Source organism: Sciurus vulgaris (assembly GCF_902686455.1).
Source record: "Sciurus vulgaris genome assembly, chromosome: X".
Taxonomy (NCBI): Eukaryota; Metazoa; Chordata; class Mammalia; order Rodentia; family Sciuridae; genus Sciurus; species Sciurus vulgaris.
The window spans coordinates 126,019,107-126,040,176 of NC_136471.1; the positions used below are offsets into that span (position 1 = coordinate 126,019,107).

At 37.8% G+C, this 21,070-nt stretch overlaps 1 pseudogene across 1 annotated transcript; it reads left to right on the top strand.

Moving 5' to 3' along the window:
• The first annotated feature begins 17,739 nt into the window (after positions 1-17,739).
• LOC306651624 (ribosomal RNA-processing protein 7 homolog A-like) lies at positions 17,740-20,397 on the top strand (annotated as a pseudogene). Its single transcript has 2 exons — positions 17,740-17,779; positions 19,753-20,397. The product of its transcript is annotated as a ribosomal RNA-processing protein 7 homolog A-like (transcript).
• Positions 20,398-21,070: the final 673 nt, after the last annotated feature.

Consider the following 21,070-nt stretch of genomic DNA (forward strand, 5'->3'; position numbering starts at 1 on the left):
TGCACAAAACTCAACTCAAAATGGATCAAGGACATAGGAATTAGACCAGAGACCTACACCAAATAGAAGACAAAGTAGGCCCGAATCTTCATGTTGGCTTAGGATCAGACTTCCTCAACAAGACTCCCAAAGCACAAGAAATCAAAGCAAGAATAAATAAATGGGATGGACTCAAACTAAAAAGCTTTTTCTCAGCAAAGGATACAATCAAGAATGTGAAGAGAGAGCCTATAGAGAGGGAGAAAATCTTTTCCACACGCACTTCAGATAGAGCACTTATCTCCAATATTTATAAAGAACTTATAAAACTTTACACCAAAAATACAAATAACCCAATCAATAAATGGGCCAAGGAACTGGACAGACACTCTACAGAAGAAGATCACAGGCAATTAAGAAATATATGAAAAAGTTTTCAACATCTCTAGTAATTAGAGAAATGCAAACTAAGACAACTCTAAGATTTCATCTTACTCCAATTAGAATGGCTATTATCAAGAACACAAACAATAATAGATGTTGGCATGGATGTGGGGGAAAAGGCACACTTTTACATTGCTGGTGGAGTTGCAAATTTTTGAAGCCACTCTGGAAAGCAATGTGAAGAATCCTTAGAAAATTTGGAATGGAACCACCTTTTGACCCAGTTATCCCACTCCTTGGTTTATACCCAAAGGACTTAAAATCAGCATACTACAGTAACACAGCTACATCAATGTTTATAGCAGCTCAGTTCACAATAGCTAGATTGTGGAACCAACCTACATGCCCTTCAACAGATGAATGGATAAAGAAACTGTGGTGTATATACACAATGGAATATTATTCAGCCATAAAGAAAATAATATTATGGCATTTGCAAATAAATGGATGGAATTGGAGAATATCATGCTAAGTGAAATAAGCCAATCCCCAAAAAAACAAAGGCTGAATGTTTTCCCTGATAAGTGGAGAATGATATATAATGTGGGTCGGGGTGGGTAGGGAGAGAAGCATGGGGGAACTTTAGAAAATGTAGAAGGAATTGGGAGGGAGGAGGGTATAAAAAAGGGTGGACTGAGACAGACATCATTGCCCTATGTACATGTATGATTACACGAATGATATGAATCTACATTGTGTACAACCATAGAAATGAAATTATGTACCCCATGTGTACAATGAATCAAAATGCAGTCTGTAAAAAATCAAAAGATAAATTTAAATATATTACTGAATAGCATTTAGTATTATTTTGTTAGAAAAAATTAGACAGCTAAGTTAATTTTATTAAATATAATTTATTAAGAAATTTATTTCACTGAACATTAGTATTTAATAAATATATTATGTTTTCACTTACAAAAAGCTACAATATGAATGAACCCAGGAATAAGTAGAAAAATACTGTAGGACCTACCTAGAATAGGCAAATTCAGAGACAGAAACTCGAATGTTGATTATGAAGGACTGATAGGGGAGGGAGGAATCAAGTTATTGTATAATGGGTCCAGAGTTCCTGTTTGGGATGGTGAAAAAGTTCTGGAAATGGACAGTAGTTAGGACTATACAATATTATGAACATACTTACTTCTAATGAATTATACATATAGAAATGGTGAGAAGGGAAAATTTTATGTTATATGCATCTTACTATAATAAAAATATTTTTAAAAAGTCACTTACATAATGATTTTTGTTTATTGAGTCTAATAATAAAAGGGAAATTCAGTCTTGTATCTCGTATGTTTTTAGGTTTTACCCCAGTTCATTATTCTAGGGAGGCATTTCTGTTAGATTTGTATACAAGTATTGGTTTACCACAGAATGAGATTTAACAAAGTGAAGAAAACTATCCTGAGCCTTCAGTACAGATATTTTAAGATGCACTGTGACATGGACATGGACACTCAAAATTGTTGAAGCCCTAAAAGTCAGTGGAACTGTATTTGGAATAAGGAAGCAATTATAGTTAAATGAGGTCATAAACATGCAGTCCTGATCCTATAGGATTAGTGGCATTTTTTCATGGTGCTGGGGATTGAACCCAGGGCCTTGTGCATGCTAGACAAGCACTCTACCAAAGGATTAGTGTCTTTGTAAGAGGGGACACCAGAACACTATCTCTCCCTCTCCTCTCTCTCTCTCTCTCTCTCTCTCTCTCTCTCTCTCTCTCTCTTTCTCTCTTATTCCCATGTGAGGACACAATGAGGAGTCTACAAGTCTATAAAAGAGCCCTTACTAGAACCTGCATTTGCCAGCACCTTAATCTTGGACTAAGAAGTCTCTAAAACTATGAGCCAATAAATGTCTATTGTTTAAGTCATCAACTTTGTGATATTTGATTTTGGCAGCCCAGGGTGACTAACATGCATTGACTTGAAAGGTAAGTGTGAAGTCACTTCTGCTGGCCTGTGATCTGCTTTCAACTCAGGGAAGCCATGTTAGAGGTTGCATGTGGGAGAATAAAAGAACAACCCAATTTTCTAAGATCAAAAAACGAAGTGTCTTTGAGGTGTTTTGATGATGTTCTGGGTCTTAACTTTAGCTTCCAGGGGGAAGTATATTAGGTTAAATGAGGAATGTTCACAATGTTATAAACAAGGAAACGCGTGGTGGTGTATAATAATGTCAAGGCTAACTAGAAGATGCTAACAGATTGTAATCTTTTAGAAAGCTTGTGACCCTCACACGAACCAGTGTCCATAAAGGTTGAAACGGTGAGCTTTTATTTAGGTTGAATGGAAAGAAAAATTATTATTGAAAAATTGGCTGAAATTCTAACATAAGATATGTGCTATTATGTATCACAAAGAAGGAAGAAAAGAACCACTTCTATTTTGATCAAAAGACTCAGGGCACTAAGAAGAGATTTAATCTAACTCCACACTTTGTGCATTTGATACAAAATTGAATGTGAAAGCTTCTTCTTTAGGACTCATTTTATAGTGATAAATTCAAACACTAGAAAAGTGAGACATTGTTGACCCAGGGAAATAAAAATGTGTAGTCTTTTGTCTGTGAGGTTGTCATCAGAGTGTGCTTCCTGACTTGCTCCAAGGTTTGGGGTTCTGTTGGTCCGTTTCTTCTTCTTGCTTGATCCTCTCTGTGACCTGTCACAAGCACTAATATGACATTGTCTAGGATCAGGATTAGAGTCTGCAGACAGGGGACTGAACATTTATCTCAGTGTTGAATAGCATTCTATTTTATGTACATACATACTATGATTTACGTATCCAATATACTGCTGATAGATGTTTGGATTGATTTCTTCATTCCTTTATTTATTGCTAATACAAACATGGCTCTATTTTTATGATTACAACTGTCTTCAGTGCACATGTACAAGACTTTTCTAGGCTATATTTCTAAAAATAGAGTAAATCGATGATGGTATATTATGTGTTTTAGTTTTTAGTAGATAATGCTGAAGAATTTTCTCAAGTGGATATTCAATAGAATGACGTTAATCCTATTATTAACCTGTACATTATTTTAAATTGTTTTTGAATAATAGTAGTTTTCTAAACCCTTAGATCTTTGCATTTTTTGCCTTGCCTTCCCATGTTGGCTAAGTACCTCCAGTATAACATCAAAGAAGTGATAAGGATAGATCCTGTTTTTTTCTGATAGTAAAGGAAATACTTTGAACATTTTGCCATTAAATGTGTTTCTGTAGGTTTATCTTTTTGCAGAAATATATTATCAAAATAAATCAATTTCTATTCTTAGTTTGCTTAAAATGTATTATTATATTTTAAAACAATAACATTGTTTTTCTATAAATGATATATGATTCATATCTGAAATGTCAACCACACAGAGGAATACAAAGAGTAATTTTTTAAACTATGTCATTCCCCATCACCAAGCTCTCTAGTCATTCCTTTCTTTGTATTTTACTTTGTAGTATGGAAACCTTAAGTGCCCAGAAAAGTTGAGAGAACAATATTACCTTATAAACCAATAACTGGATTTGATTGCCATTTTGCAAAATTAAAAAAAAAACAATATAATCCTTGCATGGACAAATGAACATTGTTTTCTTTGGGATGCATGTAAAAAAACCTTATTCTTTTTACATTTAAAGCACAGATATACATATGGTACATAAATAGACATAGAGAATATGGTTGAGAAACACAGATATAATCAAATACATAGTCCATATCCAAATCCCCTCAAAGATACTTTATATAATATTTATATGCTGTTTATAAGTCCTTAGTAAGACACATGTATTCTAAATATTTTTATTTTTTCCAGTGTTTTATTTTAGAGAGCAAATCACTTAAATTTCAATGGTGTTACAGGACGTGGTGGTGCACACCTGTAATTCCAGCAACTTGGCAAGGGGATTGCAAGTTTGAGACTAGCCTGAGCAACTTAGTGAGGCCCTGAACAACTTCATGAGACCCTGTCTCCAAAATAGAAAGGGCATATGGCTCAGTGGTTAAGCATCCCTGGGTTTAATTTCTGACCCCCCAATTTTTTGAAATGCAGTGTAATTTACTGATTGTTTATTATTACAGTCTGTGTTTTTTTTATATTTTATTAAGAAACCTTTGCTTACCTTGAGCTGGCAAATGTTTTCTCCTAGGAATCATACAGTTTTAGCTTTTACATTTAGGTCTATAATTCATTTTGAGTTACTTTTGTGTTTGATATGAGGCAAGGGTCAAGGTTTATGTTTTCCAATTGAATGTCAAGTTATTCTATCACCATTTGTTGAAAGTCTTTCCTTTCCTCCTTGAATTGCCTTGGCATATTGGTTCAAAGTCAATTGACACAGGCATGGGTCATTTTCTCTATTTTGTTCTATTGGTTTGTGTGTCTATGCTTAAGTAAATGTTGTAGTTTTTTGACTGTTATAACTTTATAGTAAGTCTTAGAATTAGATAATGAAAGGCCTCCGATTTTGCTCTTTTTCAACATTATTTGTCTGTTTGAGATCCTATGCACTTCGTTAGAAATTGTAGAATCAGGGGGAAGTGCTACGGAGTCACATTGGCCAAATTATATTGTTATATCATATATCATATGCATGTACAAATATGTAACAACAAATCCCATGTACAACTATAATGCACCAATAAAGAATGTAGGAAAAAAGAAACTTTAGAATCATCCCATCGATTTCTATGAAAATGATTGATGAAATTTTAATTAATATTATATTGATTAATTGGGGATCAATTGAGATCTTAATAATATTGAGTCTTCCATATTCTCTATGTAGTATATGTTCCACTTGTACTTTTTCTGGTAAAACAAGCAAACAACAACAACAACAAAAAAAAATCCCAGTATATTTTCCCTCAGCTAGTGGCAAAGATACGTATCTTATGTTCCTTCTATCTGGTTCTGGAAATTCTGCAGTGGTTTTGTTGAGGGCAAGTAAAGTATTAGTGCTGAACTTTCCCTCCCACCATCTACCCTAATCCATCATGCTGGCAGCTTGGCACTTAGAAAGGATCAGAGTTGAGAATTTACCCACAGTGTCTGCCAGCTTAGATTTCTTTTCCACAGACTTTGGAGATTCAATTAAAATAATTTTGAGTGTCATGAAGAATCCCCTTAGTACTAACTTTACCCAGAGCTATTGATTCTGCTGTTCATATATAATGTTATGAAATATCCACTCTCAGTGAAGCAGGTAATAAGAAATGTGCCATGTCTATCAGGATGTGTGTTTCTCTCTCTCAAGATGCAGAAGACAGGAATTTGGAAAAAAGACTTGTTTGGAGGTTTGATCAAATTCTATGTAATCTACCACTGGGAACACACTGATCCTCCACTCAGAGGCACAGGTTATCTTCAAAATTTAAGACACCAATTAAAATTTGTTTCTTTCCCCTGAGAAGTGCCTAATTGCATAATATTGAAATGTCAGTTGGAACACAGCTCAGCATTCATTCATCGTGTTGCCGTTTTTATCCCCTCCAACTGACAGTGAAACAGTAGCTGCTCATTTACTTTTTGCCCTTGTTCTTTATATGGAATCAACAAGCCTAACATTAATCATTAGTCTTTAACTTTACTCCCGGTATTATTGTTCTTCAGGACCCTGGGTTCCATCCCTGGTACCCACCAGGAAATAAAATAAAATAAAATAGACTCATCCTTTATAATATGATGGATTTCAGTTTGGAATTATTATTATTTTTTTATTTTTATTTTTATTTTTGGTACCAGGGATTGAACCCAGGGGCACTTAACCACTGAGCCACATCTCTAGCTCTTTTTATTTTTTTATTTTGAGACAGGATCTGGCTAAGTTGCTTAAGGCCTTGCTAAGTTGCTGAGGCTGGTTTTGAACGCGCAATCCTCCTTCCTCAGCCCCCCGAGTTACTGGGATTACAGGTGTGCGCCACTGTCCCCAGCTGGAATTATATTTTAAATAAAGATCAAGGCTTTTGTTTTTTCATAGAACAGGACAGATGTGCTCTTCCTTCTTCTCCTGTGAGTTTATAGCTCACAGGGAAGATGAACAATGAACAAAGGCGAGGAAGGCTAAAAGGCAGTATGAGGGAGTTTTACTGAATGGCTTACAGGAAGTCAGAAATAATCTCTAGCTTCTGGTAGTCCAGTTTGCACTTAAACTCATCCCATTAGTAAATGTCTAGGTTTGAGTCACGGTAACTCACTCACTGAGCTGAATGAGTCAAGCTACTCCTATTCTCTTTGCCTTAGCCCTCTCCTCTCTAAAACAAGGGCAAATGCTTTCTGATATGTCAGTGAAGATCACATTCTTTCTTGTTATAATTATAACATTGCATCAATTATGGGCTATTAGATTAATATCAAGGAGTATGGATTTTCCCCAGTCTGAAGTTGCTCTGTGAATGCTATTTGTTATGGGATGGGAAGAAATTCTGATCCTTTGGGTGTGTGGATGTAGCCTGAAGTAGGTCGACCTGGCTTTACTATGAGATCATCAAGGGAGCCTTTTAAAACAATTCTGATGCCTATGACACCTCAGACTAATTAAATTGAAACCTACTGAGCTGAGCCCCAGGCAATAGTATTTTTCAAAATTGGAATAATTCTAATATGTGGCTAGTGATGAAGAATCTGTGTCATGAGTAATAAAGTCATCTCTGATTCATCCCTGGATCTGGGTGGGTGGTTGGACTGTGCCAGATCATGGGGCTCATTTTTCTCATGTATTTTAGATTAATCTAGAACAGAATCAAACCACTTGATAAAACCACAGGCAGCCATTGCTTAGTCTAGAATTGTGGTATTCTGTATTTCTTCTGATATTTTCTGCCTCTTAAAGTGAAAAACTGGGTGGGTGGGTGGTGGTGGGTGTTGCTTTCTGTGGATCCACATCATGGTCATCTTTATCCCACTTATGCTCTCCATCCTTCCCAAGGACTTCCATGCTATGGTTTGCATGTCAATGTGCAACACATTGGATAGATAAATTAATAATGAGTGTCTTAGTTTATTTTCATTCTAGGAAACTCAGCCCTTGCCCTACTGTCAGATATGGTATGTCTACATATGTAGAAGGCAGGGCTGGGTGTGTAGCTCAGTGATAGTGCACTCTACTAGCATGCATGAGGCCCTGGGTTTCATCCTTAGCATATGAAAAAAAAAAGTAGAAAAATAGTTCAGCAAAAAGAGTTTCTGGTTATATCAAATAATGCCTGGGGATTTTTTCTAGAATATCATTAGGCATATACAAATGGCTATGTGTCATATACTTGCACGTTGTAGCTCAACTCCTCACAACACTCTGTAAAGTAGAGCTGGGCTCTGGGCTCTTGCCATTCGGTTTTGCCTGGGAAAGGAAGGCAAAGTCCACTTTTTTTCTCAGACAGTACTGTTGCTATCTTCCAAATGAGGTTGCTACCTGTCTGTAGTCACATGGCTTGAATAGGGATGACATATTCTAGTTCAATAACTAAAGTGTGTATGAAATGCAACTTTATTTTATACTGACATCTTTATTTGTATTATGAGCTTCAGATTCTAGTGGAGGTGAAAAATGTAATCTCAGTTACTTGGAGAGTCTCCCTTTTCTCGAGGTGGCAACTTTTTTAGTGGAGGAGGGTGCTCCGTGGTGGTGAAGGCATTCATGAGAAGGGAATATGGCCTTCATGTCATCATCTATTCCTGCTAGATCTGCTGAGATCTGCTGTGTCTCCTTGGTCTTCAGTTATTGGTCCATGCAGGCTGCTGCATGTAGGATGTCCTGTCCCTACTTCATAGTAAGGGACAAGATCTCAATGCTATGTCTCAGCTGCTCTTAGTTGCAAAGGAAATGTTCTGTTGTCCTTGCAGCACTGTGCAGACATCTCATGCAGCCTTTTTTGCTCTGGATTCTTGCCATTACATGCAGTTTTGCCTGGGAAAGGAGGGCAAGGTCCCCTTTTTTTCTTAGAACCCCCCCAAAACTGTCTTGTGGTTTCCATCCTCCCACTTCCTCCAATTATCCCTCAGGGAGGGAAAGGTGCAAGACTTAGAGAAGTTCCCTGTGTTCTCCTTGGAGAAAAGGAGAACAGTTAAACACTGTGTCCCTGAAGTGTCCCTCTGTTCCCAATAGCCTAGCCAAGTTAAGGGAACAATGAGAGCAAGTCTGGGCCAGAATGTCCAGATAAATATTATCTCAAAGGTCACTGGCTCTCTCTCAGGTATGCTGGGAATAAAGGCAAGTTAGTGTTATCCGTAGAAAGCTACTTTTTTGCATGCATGCCAAATTCTTTTAGGTGCTGGCCATATAGCGTGACACAGCTGATGCTGCTTCTGCAAACTAACTTATAAACTCCTCCCTGTGGTAAATGGTGTGGAGCAGAACACCATGGAGAGGGAAGTGTTCTCACAGCCATCTTCCACTGGACAAAGTGTCATGGGAGAATTGAGGTATTATTTTATAGCAAAGCACCACCTGAAATGAAAGTGCACCTGTCCAGCCTGTTACCACTGGACAATCTGGTGAAGCACCTGCCCAGTCCATCACCACTGGTTCTTCCTGTAAGCATTTCTCAACAAGCCTCATGTCACTCATCTCATCTCTGGTATCTTCTTTGGTCTCTTGGCAACCTATCCCTTGCCCTGTCACAACTGGGCTGAGAACATTACATTTCCTCCTTATGGAGGACACAACCATGCCCAGCATCTAAGCTGCATTTGTTTCCTGATTCTTTCTTTCTCCATGTCTCTAGGCATTTTTTTATTTAAAAAATTTGGTACCAGGGATAGAACCCAGGGGCATTCTACCACTGAGCTACATCCCCAACCCTTTAAGAGAAGAAAAAAAAATTTTTTTGTTTTGAGACAGGGACTCACCAAGTTGCTGAGGCTGACCTTGAACTTGCAATCCTCTGACTTCAGTCTCCTGTAAAAATTGTTTATTGAGGTATAATTTACATACATTAAAATACACAGATTTTAAGTATACAGTTCAACAAGTTCTGACCGATATTTACAGTTGTTTAAGTCACATCCGTATTAGGATGCAGAACATTTCTGTCACCTTAGAAAATGCCTTCATGACCCAGTCATTTTTTAAATTTTTATCAGTATTTATCAGTTTTGGTCTGATTTGGAGTTTCACATCAATGGAATCGTGGAGTATATACACTTGCCTCTGGCTTTTTATCCACTTAACATCAGGTTTTTGAGATGCTAGGAGTATTTTTCATCTCACTATTAAATTATCATGCTATCTATCTCTCAAGGCCCCTCAAAGCTGCCTAGGGCTCTGTGGCCCCAGCGCCTAAACTTCTACAATTCAAAAGCTTTTATTTGCTCTTTGGCTATATTATCTCTTCCCCTTTGACCAAAATTTATCTATCTGAGTAGGGAAAATGTCAAGAAGTACCGGGAAATGTTGAGGGAACTTTAGTCAACAGCTTTAAGAATTATCCTATCATCAAGTCAATAGCAGAACTGAGATTTCAGTCTAGGCTTCTCTGACCCTGAAACATCTGCTCTTAACAACTGACCCCAAGTTTTCCTGGAAGATTTAAAGAATTGATTGCTAAAAAGAGAGAGAGAAAAATGGAGTTTTATTTTAATGAGCTGCCATTCATTAGACAAGCAGTGGCAAAGTATCCTCACCTAAGCCATAGGCAGATAAGTTATAAACAGTGAAATGAGTGCTAAGCAAAAACTTAAAAATAAAAGTGAAATTTCTCATTGCTGAAATGAAACTTGAAGAAGAGCCATGAATAAAAATGAATGGCTGAATGTAGAAGACGAATTGTAGAGTCTTTTGCCAAGGGGTTTTTCCCTTGTGGATTTTAGGATTACTTGAGTTGGGCTCTGCCACTAAGTAGCTGTGTAACTTTTGGCAAGTCTCATTATTTTTTTTACCCTCAGTTCCTGCAATGTTAAAATGAGAGGATTACACGAAATGGTCACTTCCTTCTAACTCTAACTCAAAATCAAAATGAATCAATACTTGTGGTTTCTAGCAAATGAGCAAAACATGTTTGCATAACCCAAAGATCCTTGCCAAAGATTGAGGACTCACTAGCTGCATGAACCACATGGAAGGTTACAATCATGTTTTCCGTTTTCATAAGGAATGATATGTTCACTCTTTGGATCTTTTTGGATCCTCCATATAAGTGTGAAATGAAAAGAGATAAAAATGGCACCCACATGTTTTTATGAGTACTAGCTATAGAGTGAAAGAAATTAGTCTATGATCCTCTTGTGTGGAAATACAATAATATGACTTTTGAAATAAATTCAATTTTGCTGACAGCAAAAAAGAAAAAAAAAGAATAGTTTGCAGTGTCATGAGATGGCCTAATTCTTCCAAAGAAAATGAGTACATTCTAGTTTAATTTTGAAGTTACATAAATGATAATATCATGGCTCTCTGAGCTATGATAATAACAACAACAAGCCAAAAAGTAAACAGAACATCTGTACTACATTTTAGAACACTTCAAAAATCATTATTATTGTATTATAATGAATATTAAAGGTAAGGTTGGTGTATTATTGTCCCCAGTGGAAATAACTATCTTACCCAAGGTTGGAAAACTAATTAGTGGAATATTTCTTTAACTATTTCACATGGGAATTTACATAGATGTTGTTTCAGGATTTATTTTTTATATGCTTTACTGCTTCTAAATTTAGCTTATAATTTTTGTTTGCTGTGTTTATTCAACCATAAGATTTTGTTTGACAGAAGTATTTATTCTACTGCTAATTGTTTTGGAAAACTTTCAAAGTTTAAAATCACCCAGAAAAAATTGTGGAGAGGGAACAGAAATTGTTTTGCTTTATGGAGTCTTTGGGAAAAAAATGACTGGATCAGTTTATGCTGAAATCCTACGTTTGATGTCTGAAAGAATGACATGAATAATAGATGGAAATGTTTAAAATTTAATGATTCCCTGATATTCTGTGGGGATGAGTATCTTAGTATGTTTGAGTTGCTATAACAAAATATCTTTAACTGAATTAAATAATTGAAGTTTATTTCTCATCGTGCTGGAAGCTGGTAAGTCCAAGATCAAGGCGCCATCTTTGTTAGCTGCCTCAAAGATGGTGCCTTCTGACTGTGTCCTTATATGGCAGAAGCAGCACCAAGCTCTCTGAACCTCATTTTTAGGGGCACTAACCTCATTCATAAGGGCTCTGCCCTCACAGAGTAATCATCTCCCTTATGTCCCACCTCTTAAATAATTCAACATTGGAGATTAAGTTTCAGTGTATGGATTTTGGGGAGACACAAACATTGAAACAATAGAAGATGATGGAAGAAAATGTACTGAGAGAGTCTTCAAAGTTTGTTTTCAGTTTGAGCCATTGCCACCTGTTCTGTGTATTCTCATGATATTATTTGTGAAGTATTTTTCTCCAGAGAAGGGTCCCCAGAGAACAGTTATCTGGTGAGACACATGGCATATAGGACTTCTCATTGGAAAGAACTCTTTGACTATGTCTTTTGTTCTGACACTAGGGCAACTATAGGCAGACAGAATTTTGTTCTAGTAGTTGTCTTTATAGCAACTGTCAACAGGAACAATCTGCAGGTTTCAAAATAAAAACCAATCCAGTGGCACATTGTACAACTCCTTCTTCCCTTTACCATGTCCCAGCAGGTGGGCCTTCTCTGCAATAGCATAAAAACCTGAACAGAGTCACTAACCTGAAACAGTTTGCAATAATAGCATCTAAAGAGCCTTCTTGAAATGTCTGAACTTCTAGGAGAGATGTTGTCCTGTAGGATAACTTTGGAGAAGATTGAGCTAGTTACTTAAATAAACTAAGTCCAGCTCTTTTGCTGTTGGGAGTTTGGGCTTGCTACGGAGATGGATTAGCAGAATAATTTAGGATTTGTGTTCAGAAACATTAAGATTATTCAATATGGTAATTGTTTTTATTTTGTCTTATCAAGGTAGAGACCAAAACATACCTACTTCTCAGTGCCAAAGAAATAAGTTGAGAGCAAGTCAGTAGGAAAGAAAGAGAAAACTATAGGTTAATATTGTAGGAGATAATTCCTTACAGTTTATTTTTAAATCAATATCTAAAGGATTTTATAAGACAAAACATTTTCTAAAAATTATTAAAGTCTTGTTTGTTATAATCTTGACACAATACAAAATAAATTCTTTCAATTATGACCTGCCTAAAGAAATGGTGAATGAACAGTTAGAGAAAATGTTGGTATTTTTCTATCAATTTGGTATAATGGAAAAAGTGTTGAACTTGGAGCTAGATTTATTGCAAATTAATTATGAGAACTTGGATATATCACTGAGCTCAGTGGATCTCAACCTTTGGTGATTCTGAAAGAATCACATGGAAGACTTGTTAAAACACAGATTACTGAGTCCCACCCCTGGAAATTCTGATTCACTAGGACTGGGATAGGGCCAGAGACTGTATTTCTAACAAACTACCAGAGGATGCTGATGTTCCTGATCTGGGGGCCATACTTTGAGAAGCAAGGCTGTCTTAGACTAGACTCTCCTTATTTTTAAAGGGAGTCTACTATGTTAGATAATTACTTAAGTCTTTTCTAGCCCCATAAAATTCTCTAAGACCTGATTTTGTTCCACTTGCCCTTCTGAAAGTGCCTGTAATTTTTCTTTTTAATGGAGATGGCTAATGGTAGGGTATAAATTAGATCACCAAGGGAGAACCTGTCGTACTGAAAATTAGTTGCTGTCAAGGTATTAGCCATTGACAACAGGTGCCTACTTCAGTATTTTACATTCAATTTTATGTTTGAGTCTCCCGAGTGAAATGGAGTCTGTTGGAAGGCTTGAGTTTGAGTCTTGAGTCTGCTCCATGACCTTAACCTTTTTTAGGTTCTTCATCTACAGGTTGGGGAAACCAATTCCAGGTCCTTCCTATATTGATGGTTCCTACAACATGTGCTTTGTAGGTTGTAAGGAATAATGCAAACACAAGGAATGTCTGTTTACAAGGCATAGTAAGCAGGAATCACAGCATGAAGGCATTGAGCTGGTTTCAGGGTGATTCTTTAGAGGATATGAGGTTTCCTAACACCACTCTGCAAGCAGCAAAGATCTTTTCCCAGCTCTGTATCTTAGTTTGTCCACAAGAATGTCTGTTACATGCTTTGTAAGGCCTGACATTGAAAGGAGAAATCAGAAGCTAATAATTGTGTATGAGTCATGACACAAGAGCCGCTATGCCAATTATGGAAGAAGAAATTTATTATGAGAATTAGATCTTATCAATGAAGAAGGAGCTGGGGAAGCAATGGGAGGTGGGTGCTGAGGGGTCAGGAGAAGGTCACTTAGCAGCCCTGGCATTGGTGAATAAGGCAGAGCTTCCAAGGGAACCCTGGGTCCTGGCAGGATCAGTGGCTGCAGTCAGACCACAAAGGGGAGCTAGAAGAGTTCTCATGGGAAGTTGTTGGCTCCTTGTGGCCATTGCCTCTGTAAGTCTGCAGAGACGTATCTGTTGGTGGGCCTGGGTTTTTTTGTTTGTGAACAGGAGCTAGAGTGCTGGATGTGGGGACAAGGAGAATGAGGGTCAGTTGGAAGTGATTGACACTTCTGCATGGAAGTCACACCACCTCTAACCAACTATGACCTTCAGAGCATGATGGTGCTGCTTCCCTTCCACCTCCCAAACTTTGTACAACCTTAATTTTGACTACTTTAACTCAGAACCATACAGGAAAGTGAACTCTGGAAATTTAGTTCCTGGCGCAAAAAGTTGATCATAGAACAAGCCAGCACAATATTTGACAGCATTTCTGAAGCACATACTGACTGAATAAAGAGGTATTGCCTTACACTTGGGGGAGAAGTCATTCATCTCTAAAAGAGATTGAAAATAGCACTGTATATAAAGAACAAGATACATTCGAGCCCTTGAATAATAAGCTGTAGTCATTTAAGCATCTTGGGAATGCACATTGATATGTAAAATGGATCTATAAGACCTTATTTATGTGGGTATACACACTCTTACACAATAACAAAATGCAAGCAATCTCCAAAAGTGACCAATATGTTATATTACTGGCATCTACTCAAGATGTTCTAGCAGGATCTGGGATGCAGGGAATACCAGTACATGCTAGTAGAAGCAGAGACAGCTCTGTATGTGATTCCTGGAGAGTATTGACTCACTGTGTAAACCACGGATGAGACAGAGGTGAACAATATGTTGTGCTTATGTATTCAGTCCTCATTATCTGTGAATTCGATATTTGCAAACTTACCTACTTCTAAAATGTATTTGTGCTGGGCGCAGTGATACACGCCTATAATCCCAACAACTCAGGAAGCTGAGTCAGGAGGATCCACAAGCTTAAAGCCAGCCTCAGCAACTTAGTGAGGCCTCAAGCAACTTAGTGAGACCCTGTCTCAAAATTAAAAAAAAAAATAAGTAAAAAGGGCTGGAGATGTGGCTCAGTGGTTAAGTGCCCCTGGGTTTAATCACCAGTACTTCCCCCTGAATAATAAATAAATAAATAAATAAATAAATGAATAAATGAATAACATGAATGTATTTGTCACCCCAAATCAATACCTAACGTGCTTTCTCAGCTATTCACAGGCAGGCTGAACAATTATAGCCACCCACGGCGTACACTTCCAGCTGAGGTTGAACATGGTGACACTCAGCCTTCCTGTTTCAGCTTGTAGACTATAAACAAGTGTCCTTTTCATGGCTGGTTTAGTGTCATATTTTTACAATTGTGTGTTTGTTGTGGATGATTTTGCTGTTAAGATTGGCTCCCAAGCATAGGGCCAAAGTGTTGTCTAGCATTCGTAAGCATAATAAGGTTGTGATGTGTGGTACAGAGTCAATACATGTGTTAGATAAGCTTCATTCAAACATAAGTTATAGTGCTTTTGGCCAGAAGTTCAATGTTAACCAATCAGCAATATATATTAAGCAAGGTGTCCTTAAACAGAAACATGCATAAAATAAGGTCATGTATTGATTAGTTGATGAAAATGTTGTGACCAAAAGCTTTCAGGAATCTAACTCTGTTTTCCCTAGGAGTAATCCTTCAGTATTCACTACTAGAGAATTCAAGGATTCAAGCTGACTTATCACTACTGTAAATAATGAGACTCAATTATACATCTGAAAGGAATGAAGGATAGATTCCTTCTACCTCTCAGAAAGGCTTAGATAAAATGAGAATAGGAAGATCCCATTCTGTCACCCTTCAGTTGATGCCTAAATGATATTTTAGTTTAGTGCCTCACCCCTTCATTGAAATATACATGTCCCTTGAGGGCTTGCCATTTAAGACTTATCAGCTAATTCCAATTTAGTAGGAATGAATGCCGGGTATTTTCTAGATAAAATTGCTTGTAGAGATTGGAAAGTAGGAAGAGAATTTGAACTTGGCTGGTTGAAATAGGTGGAGGGAAGATTCTACATAAGTGGGAAGAGGCTGAAGCAAAAATGGCTGGGGGCCTGTAGACATTTAAAATGTAAAATTTAGCTGAGTGTGGGGTTGTGTGCTTATAATCCCAGTGGCTCAGGAGGCTAAGGCAGGAGGATTTCAAGTTCAAAGCCAGGCTCAGCAAAAGCAAGGCCCTAAGCAACTTACAAGACCCTGTCTCTAAATAAAATATAAAATAGGGCTGGGGAATGTGGCTCAGTGGTTGAGTGCCCCTGAGTTCAATTGCTGGTACCCCCCCAAATAAAATAAAATATAAAATTAAAATTTTAAATTTTAAATTAGAATTTAAAATTCAGTACCTTAGATTCATTGGTAAATACCTTATTCTTCTCTATTCCCCAGCACATTGTAAATTCCTCAAGAATCAGGCATTACAAGGTCTCAAGTATGTCAAACTTCATTACATATTGTTATTTTTGAAGAAAATTATCTTTGAGGCAATATTTGCTTACATTATTTGCATAATATCCATATATTTCACATTCTCTTGCTGTAGGTCAGCACTCTCTGATACTTAAGTAGAAATTTGGGGGTAGATTGCACAAACAAGAAAGGTCATGCAAAAAATGTGCTTCCTGTACCAAAAGCAAAATGTTCTGCTCTTCACAGGAAAAAAAAAATGAGGAAAAAAGAAGCAATAATTATATTTGGGACTATTTTCTTTTTTCCTTCCCTCATTTCTCTCTCCTAATCCACTATTTCTTTTCTTCAGATAAAATGACATTTTAAAATTTTCCAATGTGCTATACATTCCTTTATCTCTGGATCCTACAAAGCTGACCCTTAGTCAGAACATATGCTTTGCCAACCTCTTAACTGCTCTTCATTTGCAGGTCTCAACTCAGACTTCTTATTCAGACTTACTAGGCTTCCTAGATCTTCATTAGGTATGGAAGTACGTGCTTCTCAAAGTATCCTCCTGTGGAACTGCGTGTTTCTTAAATAATAGCACTCCCCATGTTGGATTAAAATGTCCTGCTTGTTGTCTGAATTCTTTACTGGGCTAGTTTCAATAAAAATTTGCAAATTTGTATTGCTTACCATTGAAAGCAGCAGTCATATGGTAGGGATGGGTACATTGTGGTTGAATAGATAAATAACTAGCATGTCTTTTCCGATTTTGAATCATAAATAAAAGAAAGATTTGCTATGGGATTTGCTATGGGATTTCCTAGCCTCTCTTCTCATACCTGGAATCTGTGCATATTAATTTAAACATCATAACTGTATTTAGCTGACAACTAATAGCTTTGTAACAATCACAAAGTCTTAGTGACATTCTGCTATTTATTTTTCTCATGGAACTATAGGTCAGCTAGGAGAGTTGTCCTTTTGTTCTGAGAGTTGGTTGGAGTATATTTCTCCTTGTGGTTCATTTTGGGACCTAAGTTACAGGGGTAGCAGTTTTTCAAAAGAATGCTGCTCGTGGCAATGGCAAAGACACACTCAACCATGTAAACAAATCTTAAGCCTCTGCTTGTGTCATGTGCACTAACATCATATTGGTTAAAACAAAGAGGGGAAGAGAAAAAGGAGGACTAATCTAACCTCCCGGGCAAATGTTGGTAAGTTTTCCTCTTCTGGAGGAAGGGCACAAAGTTTTCCAGTCTAACAATTTTGTTTTACATCTTGAGAAACAATGAAAGAGGATATCATATGTTTTGTAGTAACAGAATCAGGAACTGGTGGAGTCTGTCTTACCTTAAAATTTCCAGGACATCACTTCTCTGGGAAAGTAAAATCTGCCTAAGCAAGGCCCTTCAGATAAATAGAGTCATTAAAACACAGAAACAGTGAAGGACTACTTTGTATTGAGAGCAACCCCTGCAATTAACTCACCAAACTGTTTGAGAGACTGGCACTGTAAGGAGATGGACAGTGTGTCCTCCTGTGGCCATGGTGATGTGGACAGTGAGGTTTTGTAAAGGAGTTTTGAGATTGCTGACAAGATCAGTGATATTAACGCCCATCAGGAAGCTTTCATTATATGGATTTTATTATTTATTTTTAAAATTTAAGTCTTTAATCAATCTGGAATTTAGTTTGGAATGTGGTATGAGCTAGGGATTCCATTTTTTTTCAATATATATAGACAGATGTGACAATAGCATTTATCAAACTATTCCTTTCCTACTTATTTTAAATATGACCTCTATTCTATGTTATATTTTAATAGATATTTGTCAGAATCTATTTCTGGGATCTCCATTGTACTCCACTGCTTTATTTGTACATCTCTGTACCAGCACTATAGTATTCTAACTGTAGTGGTTTTATAGTATGCTTAATATCTAGGATAAACTCTCCTGCATATAATCTTATCTCTTTAATAATTTTCTTGGGTATTTATAGACTTATATGTACTTTAATATATATACTTAAAATTCCCATTGAAATTATAATTCATATTTCACTGAATTATATATTGATTTTAAGAGAATGACTTCTTCTGATATCAAGTTTTTCCATTGAAGGACATGTATGTCTTTCTAATCAGATTCTGTTTCATACTTTCAATAAAGGATGGAAGACCTGTGTTTGACATAGGATAGACAGAAGGCCATTGTGGCTGGGACAAAGAGCCAAGGTGGAAAGGGAGAAGATACTGACCATAATCTGGAGGTAATTCTCAACCCTCAATATAACTTTGTTGAAGGTTCATTATGTGTTAATGTTAAAATTTAATTTTTAAGAGTATTGTTTATATCTTCCTTGCTTTCATGTTCTGGAGGAAGCCATTCTCTGTATTTCTCACTGCAAAAGAATTCATGTTTTCATAACTTGTTAAAGCACTTGTAAAAGATCACCACTCAATAGAGATAGAACCTTCTGATGGAATTTACTAAGGGTAGATTTCTCCAACTGAAAAAATACAAACCTCTTGTTCTTTGGTTGTTCATTCAGTGTTGACTCAAAGTGATCCTTGACCATTTGATCTTTCAAAGTAAGTGATTACTGTAGAGCTCCTACCCATGGACCTTTCCATACACACTATCATTTTAAAAATTTCAATCCTAGTAAGAATCCAGATACAGTGATTTTGAAGGTTGCAAAAATGACCACATCTTCAGCTTTATAATCCTGATGCAAATTACATTTTCTTCAATGATATGACATTTTAATATTTTTTTAGTATTCATTTCCAATGACAGCTACAAAACTCACTGAGATTTCTTCTCACTTCCTTCCACGGAAAAGGTGAAAGTGAAGAGACAAGGAAGCCACATAGATTTTTCATTTCTTTGCTTACTTGAAATTGTGTCATCTCAAGGTAGTTGGCTACACTAAAATCATTGAATATTAAATTTCTACTGTGTGCAGGACAGAGTTATAGAAGTTGGAGAAGTTTTATGGAAATATAGGCAGTATGTTCTCTGGTCCAAGTTGTTTATAATCACTGTTAGACCAGAGATCCATAAAATATAATACTCTGTGGGCAAGATGGTGGTGCCTAGGAGGAAGGCATAGAGCAGGACCTGGAAGGGAGTACCCCAACTCCTGGGGCTACTCAGCCATTCTGATCAAGTTTGCAGAAAAGCAGCAGGCTTCTTACTACCTCTGTGAGAGGATATAGAGTTGGAAAAAGGACCCAGTCTGCCTGGCCTCAGAAACATATCCTTTTAAAAATTGGGGCTTTTTAGTTGTACATGACAGTAGACTCTATTTTGACATATTTATGCAAAAATGGAGTATATCTTGTTCTAATTAGGATCCCAGTCTTGTGAATGTACATGATGTGGAGATTCACTGTGATATACTCATATATGAACATAGGAAAGTAATGTCAGATTCATTCCACGGTCTTTCCTATTCCTATCCCCCTCCCTTCCCTTCATTCCTCTTTGTCTAATCCACTGAACTTCTATTATTCCTCTCCCCTCCAGAAGCATTTTTTATCCTCAATGTGTCCCCCTTCCCACACAGAGGAGTGCCTGTTGACCCTACTGTCCCCTGTGGCCCCATCCAATTTGTGCAGTTGCAAAAGAAGCTGAACCCTGCCAAGTGATGGGAAGAAGCCAAAGAAGGTTTCCTCGTTGCAAGTCCATTCTAGGGTTCCAGTTCCAGGTAGCATACATAGGTGTTCCTGAAGTCAGTGGAGTGTTGGCTGCCTTGATCCTGAATGACCCTTTGCTGGTATCTACAGAAAGTCACCCTGCAAAGGGTGACATTCACAAGTGGATCAGTGACTATGCAGATTTGGTGCCTGATCTCAAGCCCTGAGGGTTGAGTGGACACATTCATGGAAACTCTGACCAGAAGATAGCAGAGGAAGAGGCTAAAGCCAAGGAGGAAGAGGGAGTCTCTGATGAGGAGGGCAGGTTGAAGGTGTTTCCTTGGACTAAGGCAGGCAGCATGCAGATGCTGCAGAGTGAGAGAACCAGAAGCGTGCTGGCCAGGAGCTGCTCAGCTTTTCCATCTGCCACCACTGAAAGACCAAGATGGAACACCTAGCACAACTGCTCAAGAAGATCAAGGAGGACAAGCAGAGGAAGGAACTGATGTGGACCCAAGGCCAACTCCAACCCTAAGTTGTGCTAGCTGTGGCCCATGAAGAGCAGACAGTAACAGTGGAATGGGGACCAGAAGGAACACATGGGCCAGCAGGGCCTGCATCTGATCTTTGAAAGGCTATGCTTTTGGGAGCGGGTACCAGGCCAGGGGACTGCTTCATGAAACAGTCACAGCTCTGAGTCCACATGGCCTGAGAGTAAAGGACAGGGTCACACTTGGGTCTCTGTGCTTCAGTATCCTGGGGACCAGTGCTGGCAAGTTCTGCTCTGCAGGAGGATTTAGCCCTTAGGAAGGAACTCCTTCCCTCTCCTGCTTGGAGACACTCCTCTCAGGAAACCACTTAATCATCTGCTCCCTTCTCCCCTTTCTCTCAGTGGAGTAGCCCCTGCTAGCAATGGACAGCTTCCACCACAGTGAGAAGGCAAGAATGTTTTATTTTCCATCCAGACTGACTGTAGGGAAGGACTCCAGAAGCTGCTGAACCACAGGCTCAGCAGCGTCTGTCCTAGCCTCTGCTTCCTTCAGCCACTGCCAGCTCACTGCAGGTTATTAGATAGATAACAGACAAATCTAGATACTCTTCTTGAAGTCACAGGTATTAAAGTCAGAATCTTGTCTCCTTGTCCAAGTTCTGTCACAGGATTCTCTGCTATCCATCTTGGCTTTTGGGACCAGTGAGGTTCAATCCCA